The sequence below is a fragment of the Bufo gargarizans genome, chromosome 4 (genome assembly GCF_014858855.1).
Source record: "Bufo gargarizans isolate SCDJY-AF-19 chromosome 4, ASM1485885v1, whole genome shotgun sequence".
In the NCBI taxonomy this organism is placed as follows: domain Eukaryota; kingdom Metazoa; phylum Chordata; class Amphibia; order Anura; family Bufonidae; genus Bufo; species Bufo gargarizans.
The window spans coordinates 427,453,755-427,470,102 of record NC_058083.1 but is presented as its reverse complement, the minus strand read 5'-3'; positions in this window follow the sequence as shown (position 1 = coordinate 427,470,102).

Genomic DNA, 16,348 nt, shown 5'->3' with positions numbered 1-16,348 from the left:
CAGGGCAGTATAAATACCCCACATGTGACCCCACTTTGGAAAGAAGACACCCCAAGGTATGCAATGAGGGGCCTGGCGAGTTCATAGAATTTTTTTTTTTTTGCATAAGTTAGCGGAATTAGATTTTTTTTTGTTTTTTTCTCACAAAGTCTCACTTTCCGCTAACTTAGGACAAAAATTTCAATCTTTCATGGACTCAATATGCCCCTCACGGAATACCTTGGGGTGTCTTCTTTCCGAAATGGGGTCATATGTGGGGTATTTATACTGCCCTGGCTTTTTAGGGGCCCTAAAGCATGAGAAGAAGTCTGGAATATAAATGTCTAAAAATGTTTACGCATTTGGATTCCGTGAGAGGTATGGTGAGTTCATGTGAGATTCTATTTTTTGACACAAGTTAGTGGAATATGAGACTTAGTAAGAAAAAACAAACAAAAAAATATATATATTTCCGCTAACTTGGGCCAAAAAAATGTCTGAATGGAGTCTTACAGGGGGGGTGATCAATGACAGGGGGGTGATCACCCATATAGACTCCCTGATCACCCCCCTGTCATTGATTACCCCCCTGGTAAGGCTCCATTCAGACGTCCGTATGATTTTTAAGGATCCATGGATACATGGATCGGATCCGCAAAACACATGCGGACGTCTGAATGGAGCCTTACAGGGGGGTGATCAATGACAGGGGCTGATCAGGGAGTGTATATGGGTGATCATCCCTCTGTCATTGATCACCCCCCTGTAAGGCTCCATTCAGACGTCCGCATGTGTTTTGCGGATCCGATCCATGTATCCATGGATCCGTAAAAATCATACGGACGTCTGAATGGAGCCTTACAGGGGGGTGATCAATGACAGGGGGTGATCAGAGAGTGTATATGGGTGATCACCCCCCTGTCATTGATCACCCCCCTGTAAGGCTCCATTCAGACGTCCGCATGTGTTTTGCGGATCCGATCCATGTATCCATGGATCCGTAAAAATCATACGGATGACTGAATGGAGCCTTACAGGGGGGTGATCAATGACAGGGGGGTGATCAATGACAGGGGGGTGATCAGGGAATCTATATGGGTGATCACCCGCCTGTCATTGATCACCCCCCTGTAAGGCTCCATTCAGACGTCCGTATGTGTTTTGCGGATCCGATCCATGTATCCGTGGATCCGTAAAAATCATACGGACGTCTGAACGGAGCCTGACAGGGGGGTGATCAATGACAGGGGGGTGATCAGGGAGTTTATATGGGGTGATCATGGGTGATCAGGGGTTCATAAGGGGTTAATAAGTGACGGGGGGGTGTAGTGTAGTGTGGTGTTTGGTGCGACTTTACTGAGCTACCTGTGTCCTCTGGTGGTCGATCCAAACAAAAGGGACCACCAGAGGACCAGGTAGCAGGTATATTAGACGCTGTTATCAAAACAGCGTCTAATATACCTGTTAGGGGTTAAAAAAAATCACATCTCCAGCCTGCCAGCGAGCGATCGCCGCTGGCAGGCTGGAGATCCACTCGCTTACCTTCTGTTCCTGTGAGTGCGCGCGCCTGTGTGAGCGCGTTCACAGGAAATCTCGGCTATCGCGAGATGACGCGCCGATGCGTCCAGGAGGAGTAAATCAACCACCTCCCGGACGCATCGGTGCATTAGGAGTTCGGGAGGTGGTTAAACTGTATAAGGCAACTTTCATATTGGTTGACTAATATCCCCATCATTAGAGGAACAGATAGGGAAATCTGTCACAAAGACCGTGATCGCCGAACAGTGTGAAGTCTTTCTGGCACTAGAGTTCGTGTTGACAGATTACTGGGAGGGGCTGGAGAAGATCCAGCGGTCATGGTCCATATCGGAACCAATGACAAAGTTAGAGGTAGGTGGAGAGTCCTTAAAAATGATTTCAGGGATTTAGGTCAAAAGCTTAGGGCAAGGACCTCAAAGATAGTATTTTCCGAAATACTGCCTGTACCACGAGCCACACAAGAAAGGCAGCAGGAGATTAGGTAGATTAACAAGTGGCTCAAGAACCGGTGTAGGAAGGAGGGGTTTGGGTTCCTGGAGAACTGGGTTGACTTTTCTATCGGCTACAGGCTCTATCGTAGGGACGGGCTGCACCTCAATGGGGAAGGGGCCGCTGTGCTGGGGAGAAAGATGCCTAGAAGGTTGGAGGGAATAATTGTAAAATACACATAATTTAGCTAATATAGTGCTATAATCTCTTTATATTGTAGTCAATTTTTTTTGTCTCTTCTGAACTTCATTTTTGGAAAAAATTGACACTATAAATAAAAATTATACAGCACTATATTAGCTAAATTGCAGTCTATATGTGTATATTACGAATATTCGCTATATTGCTATAACTTCGTATTTTAGAATATTCGTAATATTCTAAAAAACGAAGTTATAGCAATACAGCGAATATTCGTAAAATACACATATTACATAGTAACATAGTACTTAAGGCCGAAAAAATACATTTGTCTATCCAGTTCGGCCTGTTATCCTGCAAGTTGATCCAGAGGAAGGCAAAAAAAAAAACTGAGAGGTAGAAGCCAATTTTCCCCACTTTAGGGGAATATTCTAAAAAACAAAGTTGGAGCAATATAGCGAATATTCATAATATACACATATAGACTGCAATTTAGCTAATATAGTGCTGTAGTATTTTTTTATAGTGTCAAAGTTCAGAAGAGACAAAAATAATTGACTATAAAAAAAGATTATAGCACTATATTAGCTAAATTGCAGTCTATATGTTTATTTTATGAATATTCGCTATATTGCAATAACTTCGTTTTTTAGAATATTCGTAATATACACATATAGACTGCAATTTAGCTAATATAGTGCTGTACATAAAGAGGAAAATTATAAATCAGTAATGAGAATCGTTACTGATTTATAATTGTCCTCTTTATGCAGGATAGTTTATGTTTTGCGATAAATCAGCAAATAAATATGCTAGTGAATCGGGTCGCATAAGGGCTGTATGCTATTGGGTTGGCTTGGTCGAATAGACGAAGATAGAGAATATAGCGCTACATTCGGCAATTCTACCGACCCAACCCATTAGTGATAGTAGTAATTTTTACCATCACAAAATTTGTGATACTAAATTACTAGCACTAATTTAGTGATATTAAAGTAAATTACTAATATAACTAATGGGTTCAGATGGAAAAAAAATGAATATTCGTTATAATGAATATATTTTAATATATTTGAAATATTCGCGAATTTACGAAGTTGTAATATTAGTACGAATATTTCGCTATTCGAATATTCGCACTTATCCCTATTGGGTAGAGCACAGGCCTCCCCACTTGTCTGTGCCGCGACTGCTGGAGGTGCGAACTTACGGAAGTCTGGAGTTTCATCCTCTTCTTTTTGTTCATCGAGATACCCTACCGGAGTTTCAAAAGCAATCCTGGACAGACCATCGGCATTAGTGTTTTCTGTAGCAAAACGGTAGTGAATCGAGAAATAATACTTTGCAAGGCAAGCTGCCCAACTTTGCTCCAGGGCTCCCAGCTTGGCAGTGTAAAGATCTTAGCCACTGTCAGATATCACACAAACCTCTCAGTCATGGCCCACAACTGTGCAAGGAGTTCCAGCCGAAAGGAACTGTAGTTGTTGTGGTTTTGCTCCGTATCCCGCAGGGACCTACTGGCATGGGCGATAACTCTTTCGTGTCCATCTTTTATCTGCAACAGGACTGCCCCGAGTCAGTAGAGACTGCCATCAGTAGATAAGAGGACCGGTTTGTCGAAGTCAGCATAAGCCAAGATGGGGGCCGATGTCAGGGCTTCTTTCAGGGCCTGGAAGGCCTCCTCCTGCTTCTGTCCCCAGGGAACGCTTTGCACCTTGGGTCTCCCAGCTATTCCTCTCAACAACTCATTCAGAGGACCCGCTATCTTTGCGTAGTCTTTGATGAACCGCTGGTAGTACCCAGTCAGTCCAAGGAAGGCCTTCAACTCCTGCAGCGTTCTGGGCACTAGCCATTCTCATATTGCAGCCACTTTGTCTTGGGACAGCAGCACTCTGTCCTGGGACACCACATGGCCCAAGTACTCGATCTTCCTCTTGAAGAGATGACACTTCTTTGGCTTTATCTTCAGGCTATGGGATCGTAGTCGCTCGAGTATCTGCCCTGGTCGATTCAGGTGTTCTTGAAAAGTAGCAGAGTACACAATGATAGTGTCCAGGTATATCAGAGTGGCTTCAAAATTCTGGTCTCCCAGACATCTCTCCATCAGCCGCTGCAAGGTGCCTGGGGCATTAGACACCCCAAATGGCATCCTGTTAAATTCAAATAGTCCCATGGGAAGTATAAATGCTGTCTTTGCCTTGTTCTGCTCTGCCAAGTACCAGCTGTCTAGATCTAGGGTGGAGAAGTAATTTGCCTGTCCTAGAGCCGTCAGAGACTCCTTGATGCAGGGGGTATGAGTCTCGCACGGTGCACACATTCAACCACCGGTAATCCACACAAAATTGAATAGTGCCGCCCTTCTTCTTGACAAGCACCACTGGGGCTGCCCAAGGTCTCTGGCTACCCCGCACCACTCTGGAATCTATTATCCGTTTCAACAATGTATTCACTTCCTGGTACAACTTGGGCGGAATCTGCCGTTATCTCTCCTGAATTGGAGGAGTGTCCCCCGTCAGTATCTCATGCGTGATAGCATCTGTGCAGCCAAAGTCATTGGCATGGAGGCCAAACCCAGTTTGATTCTCCCAAAGCATGGTTTCAACTGCTCACAAGCAGTCCAAACTGAGAGCCTTCACATCTATCTCCATTTGGTCCAAGATGTTTCTCCCATTTCATTCTGGGGGCGGCACCTCTTGTGTGCTGGTGGTAACTGCCAGGGTCCAAACAGCATCACCTACCAGAGCTAAAGTCACTTCTCTCCGACTCAGCACTTCTCCCCGATGTAGGTACACACAAGCCAGTTCCACTCCTGGTGTCAAGGAGACTTCTAGATGTCCCATATTCACGGCTCTTATGGGTATTCATCCATTCTGGACCACTGCCAGTTTCCGGGGAACCAGGGCATCCCGGCCCAGCTCCCCTAGGCCCACCGGTTCGATGATCACCTCCATACCTTCAAGTTTGCGGAAGCTTCCCACGGGCAGTGTCAGTACGGTCTCCTGACCAGGAGGGAGGGTGAGGGTAGCACTTCACGGCACTCGGATAGTTTCCCACATACTGATGTGCTGGGACACTCTTTTGTGTCCCATAGAATCGGATCAACCGTTGAAATGCTTTCTGGGTGGGTTTGTGCGGAGTGGCTTGTTTCCAATAACCCGGTCACCATTTAGTGAACATGATCTGGTCCAATTCTGATCTGGTCCAGAACATTCATGCCCATTATCACTGGTACATCCTCTTTGAACGTCTCAGGGACTCAGCCGTACATTCAAGGCCGTTTCTACAGCCAGGCGAGGGGTGCGACAGCACGAGGCGCATGTCTCCAGCAAGAAGAGGGGGGCGCCGTCAACATCTATTTACAGGCTGGCAGGCTTAGCTAAAAGTGCTACTGCGCTCCACTCGGACCATGCTTATTTCTGGCTTCAGGCTGCAAGCATGTGCGGAGGTGGGAGGGGGAAGGTGGTTCAAGCCGTATGGTGTGCGCAGTGTCAGAGACTTACTGTGAGTGACTCAGTCACTGCCTGCCTGACATCCCTGCTGCACTCCACTGACTGGACAGTCTGGACTTTTACTATTGATGGGGTTGGGCCGCTGAAGATCTGTCACATCACTCCCGCTCCTCCCCTAGGCTGCCTAGGTGAGTTTAACACTTCCAAGTGAAGTTCCACACTGGGGCTGGCTGGCCTGCACAATGTCAGCTAAACTACACAGACATTGCAAGCGCCGACCCTGGCATCCCTGCTGTGATCTCTCATTATCATTATGATAGCACAGCAGGGGAGGCCGCGATGTGACCCTGGGCACACTGCCTGCAAGCCCAATCTTTTCATGACACGGACAGGCTAGTTCAGGGCCATCAGCTTGCATTGCCATGAGACAGATAGATGGGAAGGGAGGGATAAAAGTAAGAATAAAATAATATTTTTACTAAAGTGAAAAAGATGGTATTATAAGAAAAAAATAAAATAAAAACAATGTATAAGAGACCCTATTCACATAACTGCATATTTGGTTCACATCCGATCTGCATAATTTGCAGATTGGATGCGGACCTATTCATTTTAATGGGCTGCACAGTGGGCTGTCCACATATGTCCATGTCCGTTCTGCGGCCCTGCAAAAAACATAGACTATGCCCTATTCTTGTCCGTTTTGTGGACAAGAATAGGCATTTCTAACATAGGGCTGAATGTGCGCAAAATTGATATTGTCATCTGAATGGATCCAAACTCAATTTTTTTTAAGCCAGTTGTGAAATAATTAATTAAATAAAACTGACAAAAATAAAAAGATATGTGAAAAGCCACAAATAAAAAATGAAAATTGATGGAAAACATGGCCAAGAAAAATGCTTAGGCCCCTTTCACACGGGCGAGAATTCCAATGCGTGAGGTGAACTCATTGCACCCACACTGAATCCAGACCCATTCACTTCAATGGGGCTGTGCACATGAGCAGTGATTTTCATGCATCATTTGTGCGTTGCGTGAAAATCGCAGCAGGTTCTATATTCTGCGTTTTTCACGCAACGAATAGAATAGAAATGGATGGGGCTGCGTGAAAATCGCAAGCATCCGCAAGCAAGTGTGGATGAGTTGTGATTTTCACGCATGGTTGAAAGTGTATTCCCTGTATTATTTTCCCTTATAACATGGTTATAAGGGAAAATAATAGCATTCTTAATACAGAATGCTTAGTAAACTGTAGATTGAGGTGTTAAAAAAAATATATATTAACTTACCTGTTCCAATTGATCGCACAGCCGGCATCCTCTTCTTGCTTCTTTTTTTCAGGACCTGCAAAACGACCTTTGGTAACGTAATTGCGCTCACCACGTGGTGATCCTTCTATCTTCATTCAGCAGGACCTGCGCTGACGTCACCGCGCTCACCACGTGGTGAGCGCGATTACGTTACCAAAGGTCCTTTTGCAGGTCCTGAAAGAAGAAGCAGCAAGAAGAGGATGCCGACTGCGCAATCAATTGGAACAGGTAAGTTAAAAAAAAAATATATTAACACCTCAATCTACAGTTTACTAAGCATTCTGTATTAAGAATGCTATTATTTTCCCTTACAACCATGTTATAAGGGAAATCAATAAAATCTACAGAATACCTAACCCAAACCCGAACTTCAGTGAAGAAGTCCGGGTTCGGGTCTGTGTACCACAGTCAGTTTGTTATCACGCATGTGCAAAACACATTGCACCCGCGCGATAAAAGCGGAACGAAATTGATGTCAAAACTGACTGCAATTGTGTACCTACTTGTATGATTTTCCCTGATCGCAGACGCAACACATCCGGACCTAATCTGGACACGCTCGTCTGCAGGGAGCCTTAACCGCTTTCTGACATGGCAATTTTCCCTTTATGTGTTTTATTTTTTTTCTACATGCCTTCCTATAGCCTTAACTTAAAAAAGAAGTATTAAGTTAAGAATACTGTATGGCAGGCCTATACAGCTGTACATGTACCTATATATAATTATGCTCAGTGCTGTTACTGTATATATAATTATACTCAGTCTCAGATAATACTATAAATAATATACTGAGTATAATTATAATTTATATGTACAGTAACAGTGCTGAGCATAATTGTACATATTTACTATGCAGCTGTATAAGCCTGATATATATGCTGCATAGCTGATATGTATATTGTCATATTAATATATATATATATATATATATATATATATATATATACATATACATACATTTGTGTTAGGCGCTTACGGTAGTACAGTGAAGAGCCCTAGGAAAGCAGGGAATAAGCGCAGTCGGTTGTGGTGTGCCGAAACCGAGGATGAGGTAGGCCTGAGAAAGAAGAGGGCCTACCCAAGGAAAAAGATATGGAAAAAATGAGTGTGAATGAGTGGAGTGGTGGGAGGGTCAAAGCTCAGACCTCAAATGGAGCAGGAGCCAGGTAAGGGGAGTGCCCTAAATAGGCTGGAGGCGGACCTCAGCCCCTCCCACAAATCCAGGCAAATTACCTTAACACTTGTGTTAGGCGCTTACGGTAGTACAGTGAAGAGCCCTAGGAAAGCAGGGAATAAGCGCAGTCGGTTGTGGTGTGCCGAAACCGAGGATGAGGTAGGCCTGAGAAAGAAGAGGGCAAAAATGGAAATAACCAGTTTTATTGTAGTCAAATATATACATGAATAGCTCAACCCGACATGTTTTGGAAAGCATCTCTTAACTCTTGTGTTGGATTGGGAATGTATCGCGAGTAAGCGGATGACTTCCAGCGCCCCAATTTCCCGATGACATGAGTAGGGATGTTGGCACTGGAGGCCGTGGACGCGGCTCCAATGCGAAAGGAGTGCCCTGAGTAGTTGGCTGTGTTGAGGCCCAGTTGTGTGAGGGATGACCTGACATGGGTCATGAAGGTGGTGGTGGTGAGTACCGACCCATGCAGTTGAAGTAGCGGTTGAGAGGGTAGAAACTTGTGACGTTGTCTGTAAGCATCCAGAACCCTGACTGGACACCATCTGTTGTGCGTGGGGTAATATGAAATGTTGACGGGTAAGTGCTGACTACTCTTGGAGTGAGGTAAGGTCAGGATGTAATGATCCATGTGTTTCGCCAAGTGGGAGACAAGAAGACAAGGTGTGGCTTGGGTCGTGGAGGTTGTAGTGAATTCCCCGGGCCTCAGGAAACCGTACAAATATATACCCATTTCAATTATTTATTTTTACCAGTAAAACCAATATAACATCTCAACATTCACAAATATACATTTCTGACATTCAAAAACAAAACAAAAACAAATCAGTGACCAATATAGCCACCTTTCTTTGCAAGGACACTCAAAAGCCTGCCATCCATGGATTCTGTCAGTGTTTTGATCTGTTCACCATCAACATTGCGTGCAGCAGCAACCACAGCCTCCCAGACACTGTTCAGAGAGGTGTACTGTTTTCCCTCCTTGTAAATCTCACATTTGATGATGGACCACAGGTTCTCAATGGGGTTCAGATCAGGTGAACAAGGAGGCCATGTCATTAGTTTTTCTTCTTTTATACCCTTTCTTGCCAGCCACGCTGTGGAGTACTTGGACGCGTGTGATGAAGCATTGTCCTGCATGAAAATCATGTTTTTCTTGAAGGATGCAGACTTCTTCCTGTACCACTGCTTGAAGAAGGTGTCTTCCAGAAACTGGCAGTAGGACTGGGAGTTGAGCTTGACTCCATCCTCAACCCGAAAAGGCCCCACAAGCTCATCTTTGATGATACCAGCCCAAACCAGTACTCCACCTCCACCTTGCTGGCGTCTGAGTCGGACTGGAGCTCTCTGCCCTTTACCAATCCAGCCACGGGCCCATCCATCTGGCCCATCAAGACTCACTCTCATTTCATCAGTCCATAAAACCTTAGAAAAATCAGTCTTGAGATATTTTTTGGCCCAGTCTTGACATTTCAGCTTGTGTGTCTTGTTCAGTGGTGGTCGTCTTTCAGCCTTTCTTACCTTGGCCATGTCTCTGAGTATTGCACACCTTGTGCTTTTGGGCACTCCAGTGATGTTGCAGCTCTGAAATATGGCCAAACTGGTGGCAAGTGGCATCTTGGCAGCTGCACGCTTGACTTTTCTCAGTTCATGGGCAGTTATTTTGCGCCTTGGTTTTTCCACACGCTTCTTGCGACCCTGTTGACTATTTTGAATGAAACGCTTGATTGTTCGATGATCACGCTTCAGAAGCTTTGCAATTTTAAGAGTGCTGCATCCCTCTGCAAGATATCTCACTATTTTTGACTTTTCTGAGCCTGTCAAGTCCTTCTTTTGACCCATTTTGCCAAAGGAAAGGAAGTTGCCTAATAATTATGCACACCTGATATAGGGTGTTGATGTCATTAGACCACACCCCTTCTCATTACAGAGATGCACATCACCTAATATGCTTAATTGGTAGTAGGCTTTCGAGCCTATACAGCTTGGAGTAAGACAACATGCATAAAGAGGATGATGTGGTCAAAATACTCATTTGCCTAATAATTCTGCACTCACTGTAGTGCCAATATAAATACATAGTAAGGTTGTTACCAATCAATTTATCAACCAATACAAAAATGGTACACTCCCCTTTTGTGGACATATAACAATTCATTCATTTGTGACTCGTATCTATGTGATCAGACTAACAAGCCCGTTCTACATATACCATAGTGTTATAACCATACTACATAATCATGGTGTATATTTAAAGTGCCAATAATAAAGTGCACAGTGCATTAAAATTCCTAATTTCTATACCTTGCTGGGGGTATATGCAATAAGCTGAATGGATGGCTGGCGTCCTGACTCGTGTAGGTACGCGGTGCCTCTCCGCGTCTCGTCCTCGCCACTGAGCATGTGCCAATCACTCACCAGCTGTTCGGCCGCACATAAACTACATGCGTCACCAACAGGCGGAGTTAAAGCGCCGTGACATCTGGCGTACTGCGTCACACGCGACCCATGCATCACGTGCCCGCGCATCCGCCGCCGCATCAGCCAGCGTCACTTCACTATCCGCCATTTTACAGCAGGACAATCTTATGGGCAATAACTCTGTATAACATCCTACTTATCACCATTGCTTTCTACAGCCCTAATTACCAGCCCAGCAAGATAAGATAACAATGCTGCTATACAGTTAATCAAGTAACATAATCAGTCGTATTATAATGTAATTAAACAGCATAATTTTCCACCGGGTTCACCCAATACAGCATTCTGGACACACAAGAAGAATGGACAACAGAGAAGGGGCATTAGCCCACCATCCCCCCAGTTACCCTAAATTCGACATTTAGTCCTTTCGGTTTCAACGTATCCAAACAGAAGATCCATCTGAGCTCATTTTTCTTTAAAACAGTTAACCTATCCCCTCCTCTTTCTAATGGTTTAACATGATCCAAGATCATAAATCTTTTATTTTATTTCTGATAGATTGTCTGTGGTTATTCAACCTCGTTTTCAAATCACATGTGGTTTCACCCACATAAAGCTTTTTGCAAGGGCACCATAACACATTAATTACCCACGATGAATCACATGTGAGATAATGTTTAATGTTGAATATCTCTCCCGTTTCGGGATGTGTGAATGCAGACCCCTTATGCATGAGTCTGCAATTCACACACCCCAAACACGGGAAACATCCTGTACGTTTCGTCTTTAGAAAAGTTTGTCTTAATTGATTTTTCTCAGGAACTTTGGAATGCACCACTTTGTCCCTGATATTCCTTGCTCTTTTGTATGCCATCATAGGCGGTTCCTTAAAGGCAGCTATGTTAGGATGACCACTACTCAATAACCCCCAATGGCGCCTCACTATACGCTCTATATTTGGACTTAACTCATTATAAGATGACACAAACGGTAACCTTTCACTAACCTGTTTTGGTTTAATAACTAACAACTCCTCTCTGGACATGCCTCTCACTTTATCAGTATGTCTTTTAACCAGATTTCTGGGATATCCCCTATTCCCAAAAGATTGCTCCATGTTCCTTAATGCCTGATCCATATTGTCATCCTTGTCAACTATTCTCCTTACTCTGAGCATTTGACTAAATGGTAACGAATTTATCATTCTTCTTGGGTGTCCACTTGCAAAATGCAGCAATGTGTTCTTATCAGTGGGTTTTATATTCAAATCCATGTGTATTTGTTCATTCTCTACATAAACCTGAGTATCAAGATACTGCACCCGGTCCACCGATGCCGTTAATGTAAACTGGATCTCCTTATCTAAGGAGTTCAAATATACATGAAAATCCATCAGTGCAACCATGGTGCCGGTCCAAATAAGGAAAATATCATCTATGTATCTCCACCACGTCAAAACTTGGTTGAAGTGGGGAGATACATAGACAAGACGTTCCTCAAATGACCGCACAAATATGTTTGCATAGGTGGGCGCGGCATTGGACCCCATCGCCGCGCCCACCATCTGCAAATAGAACTGTCCTTGGAACACAAAATAATTGTTCCGCAGCGACAGCTCCAATAGTGTCAAAATGAACTGGCAAGTATGGGCTGGATACTGCGAATCTCGCAGCATCTCCGCAACTGCCAGCAAGCCCTTTTCATGATTAATCGAGGTGTACAATGATACAATGTCAAAAGACGCTAATATGGCCCCCTTCGGGATCCGTATCCCTCTTAATTTGGTGATGAAGTCTCCAGTATCCCTGACATATGATTTTGCACCCATGGCGTATTCTCTTAATATTTTGTCAAGAAAGACATTAATATTTGAGAAAATCAAGTTCCTGCCAGAAATTATCGGCCGTCCCGGAGGATCTTTTAGCCTCTTATGTATTTTGGGTAATACATATATGGTTGGGGTAACGGGAGACTTCACCACCAAAAACTCCTTGAGTTGTTTATCAATAATGCCCTTTTCCTCTGCCAAACTCAACTGTGCCTCTATTTTTTTGACAATCTCAAACCTGGGGTCCTTACCCAATGGTTTGTACACACCTGGTTCTGCTAACTGTCTGTGTATCTCCTTTACATATTGAGAGGTGTCCATGACCACGATCCCACCCCCTTTGTCAGCGGGTTTTATGGTGAGATCGGGGTTCATGGACAAACTCTCTAAGGCAGACATTTCTTGCACTGTGATATTTGGTTTTACAAATGCATTAGATTTAGTTTTCCGCCTTAATAAAGCAATATCTCTTTTTATTGCCTCAATAAAACATTCCAGGGCATGTGAATTCACAATAGGAAAAAAATCCCTTTTTAAATGCAAACCAAATTGTCTCAGTGTTAACCCCATCTCTGATGAGGCAGCCTCATCTGCAATAAAAGTATCAGTGGAACCAGAGTCGAACCACACCCTCAGTCTAAGATTCCTGAAGAGGCGGTTCAAGTCCAGTTCCAACTGAAACCAATCAGGCTTGGCCTGTGGACAGAAGGACACTCCTTTGTTCAAAATTCTCAATTCATGTTCAGTCAATGTATGTGAAGAAATGTTTACCACTACATTCTTCTCTATTTCTTCTTGGCATTCATCTGTCTGGAGTTGTTGGTCCGACTCCTCATCAATCTTTGAGCTCAGTTTTTTCCCAGATCTTCTGTGTCTTCGACCTCCCCTTCTTGTGGGGCGTCTCTAATATTGTAATGTGCTCCTAAAAAAGTCCCAGAAGGAGCAATATTGCTGTCCTCATTTATTATATCGCTATTGCTCACCCATTTCTTCATATCCTTATTCCGTCTGGGTATCTTTCTTGGAATTATATTCCTGTCGGCATGCCAGGGTTGTTCCCAAGTATAAACATGGCCAGACTCGTAATCACTCTGATCTCTGTGCCATTTAGACCTCTTGTTATCCTCAAGGTCTTTTCGCATCTTATCCAAAAACGCCTGTTGTTTTATCAGAAACGCCTCAGCATCATTGGTGGTCAAAATAGATTTAAGCTGATGTTCGACCTCCTGTAGTTTGCATTTCAATGTCGCCATTTCTTTCTGTGAAAATTCAATGTTTAATAACATAACATCCATCGAATATTTGTTTGCAATAGCTTCAAATCGTGATCTAAAGTCAATATCTTGTGAAAACATATTGGGTGTTAGACGGGAACGCATTCCCCTTGGTATGCGCTTATTTTTATAATATTTCGCTAATGTAAGCGAATGTAGCTCAATGGATACCAACTTCTCCGTGGTACTTTCATAATCCCTCTTAATGTTAATAGCGAGGACGAGAGGCACCGCGTACCTACACGAGTCAAGACGCCAGCCATCCATTCAGCTTATTGCATATACCCCCAGCAAGGTATAGAAATGAGGAATATTTGGATATAGGGGCATCCGGGACCTCTCCATGCTCCTCAGACAACCTCGGATACCATGTTTTGTGTTGAGTATAACTTTGTAAAATAATAAAAAATAAAAATAAAAATCTCTTCCTGATTGTGAACTATATACTGAATCACCTTAGGGTGATGTTTGAGCTGTAATAGGATTGAGTACCATGGTTTTTAATGATCGCTGATACCAGCTTACCAGGTTTGCAAGATTCACTGAAGGATCTGAAACTACCTCTGCTGAGCTTTTTCATATAGAAAATCTTTATATTCCTGATAAGCTTTTTGCATCTTTATTCTGTTTTTGTTTAGTTGGGTGTCAACATATAGTTGTTATTTATCCTTAACCTCTCTCTTCAGTTTGTTTTCTTTTCCAGGAAAGGTCTTTCTCATAAATGCTATCCTTCTTATAAACATCCCCCAAATGGATGTTTTCAAAGCATCCCAAACATAATTGTGCATAATGGAAATTAATATTTCAGAATGCACATATTTCTTCCTGAATAGTCTTGTGGTCCTCTATGATACTAAACCAATAAGGATTAATTTGTAATGAACTTTGTTTGACAAGACCCCAACCAAGATCTATCTCAAGCAACAACAGCGAGTGATCCGAGACGGACCCTGGTCTGTAGGCCATTCTCACCACGCAACCAATAAGTGCCATATCAATGCGAGACATGGAACTCCCTGATTTACTATAGCGAGAATAGGCTCTAGGATTTCCATTTCTACTCCTTCAGATATCTACAAAACCAGCTTAGTTACTAGTTACTTCATAACTAGTTATGAAGGCTTTTGTGTCCACTACCTGCCCCTATTCTATCTGGTTCAATATTCATGACACAATTAAAATCGCCAATAATAATAGTAGCACATTTCTCCCTCTGTTCCATAAATTACAGTAAGTGGCCCAGTATATATACGGCGAGTATGGTGGTGGAATGTAAACCAACACCCCTTGCGGCCAATGGGGCTTTTGATAGCTGCTTTGAATGCACTGAGTCTCACTGTAGAGGCTTACAGCAATCATGTTGCAATTTTTATTTTGGCCACCAGATGCAGGCCAACATAAGAAATGAGCAATAGACAGTAATAAACTCATTTAAAAAATCCATGATTGTTCAAAATAAAAAATGTTTAAAAAAAAAGATTTTATAGGCACATATATGAGCTTCAAAATCATTACGAAAAATAAAAAAGTAAAAAAAATATAAAAAATTGAAAAATGTAAATGTTTAAATAACCCCCTATTTCTGTATAATAAAAAAATAAATGCCTAAACAACAAAATATATAAACATCATGGATATCGCTATGACCAAAAACACTATTACTATTAAAATATAAAAATATTTTTCCAATAGGGCAAATGGTGTAACAGAAAAAAGGACAAAAGTTGCCAATTTGCCATTTTTTCATAGCTTCCCAAAAAAAGATTATAAAATGTGATCAAAAAGTCACACACACTCCAAAATGGTATCAATAAAAACTACAGATTGTCCCATAAAAAATGATCCACCCACAGCTCAGTAGATGTAACTATAAAAAGTTATGGGGGTCAGAATATGGTGATGTTTAAATTTATTTTTACACTATTTATACATAAAAACCTATACATATGGAGTATCGTTGTAATCATACTGACTCAGAGAATGAAGGGCATGGGTCAGTTTTGCTGCAAATGAAACACTGTGGGAACAAAACCCATAAAACGGTGGCGGAATAGCTTTTCTTTTCAATTCCACCTCATTTGGAATTTATTTTATCACTTCCCACTACATTTTATGCCATAATAAATGGTGGTATTAGAAAGTATAACTTGTCCAACAAAAAATAAGCCCTCATACAGCTATGTGAATGGAAATATAAAAAAGTTATGGCTCAAGAAATATATGGAAGAAAAATGAAAAACCTCCTGGATCCTAAGGGCTAATAAGCCATACAAGAAAATGTATCTCCCATAGGAGATGGAGATACACATGAAATCGACCTTTTTGTGTATCAGAACTAGGGATGAGTGAATCGACTTCGACTGAAGTCGATTCGCATAATGCTTTGTTTGAATACTGTACATAGCAAGCGCTCCGTACAGTATTAGAATGTATTGGCTAAAAAGAGCCGAAGTTATTACTTCGCAAAGTCTCACGAGACTTTGCATAATAACTTCATAAATTTATTTTTACTGTAAAAAAACATTTTTGGGTTCAGTTCCAGGTGGTACCTCCTCCCTATTCAAAACCGTAACTCCCCTGAAATAACTGGTATAAACTGAATGATAACTTGACAACCCTACAGTTTACAGTGTCTTTTGTGAAGTATGTTTCCATTAAACCCACTATTCCAGAAGAAAAACAGCCAGCAGAAATATAAATAGATCAAAGTGCAAATCTTTTTTGTG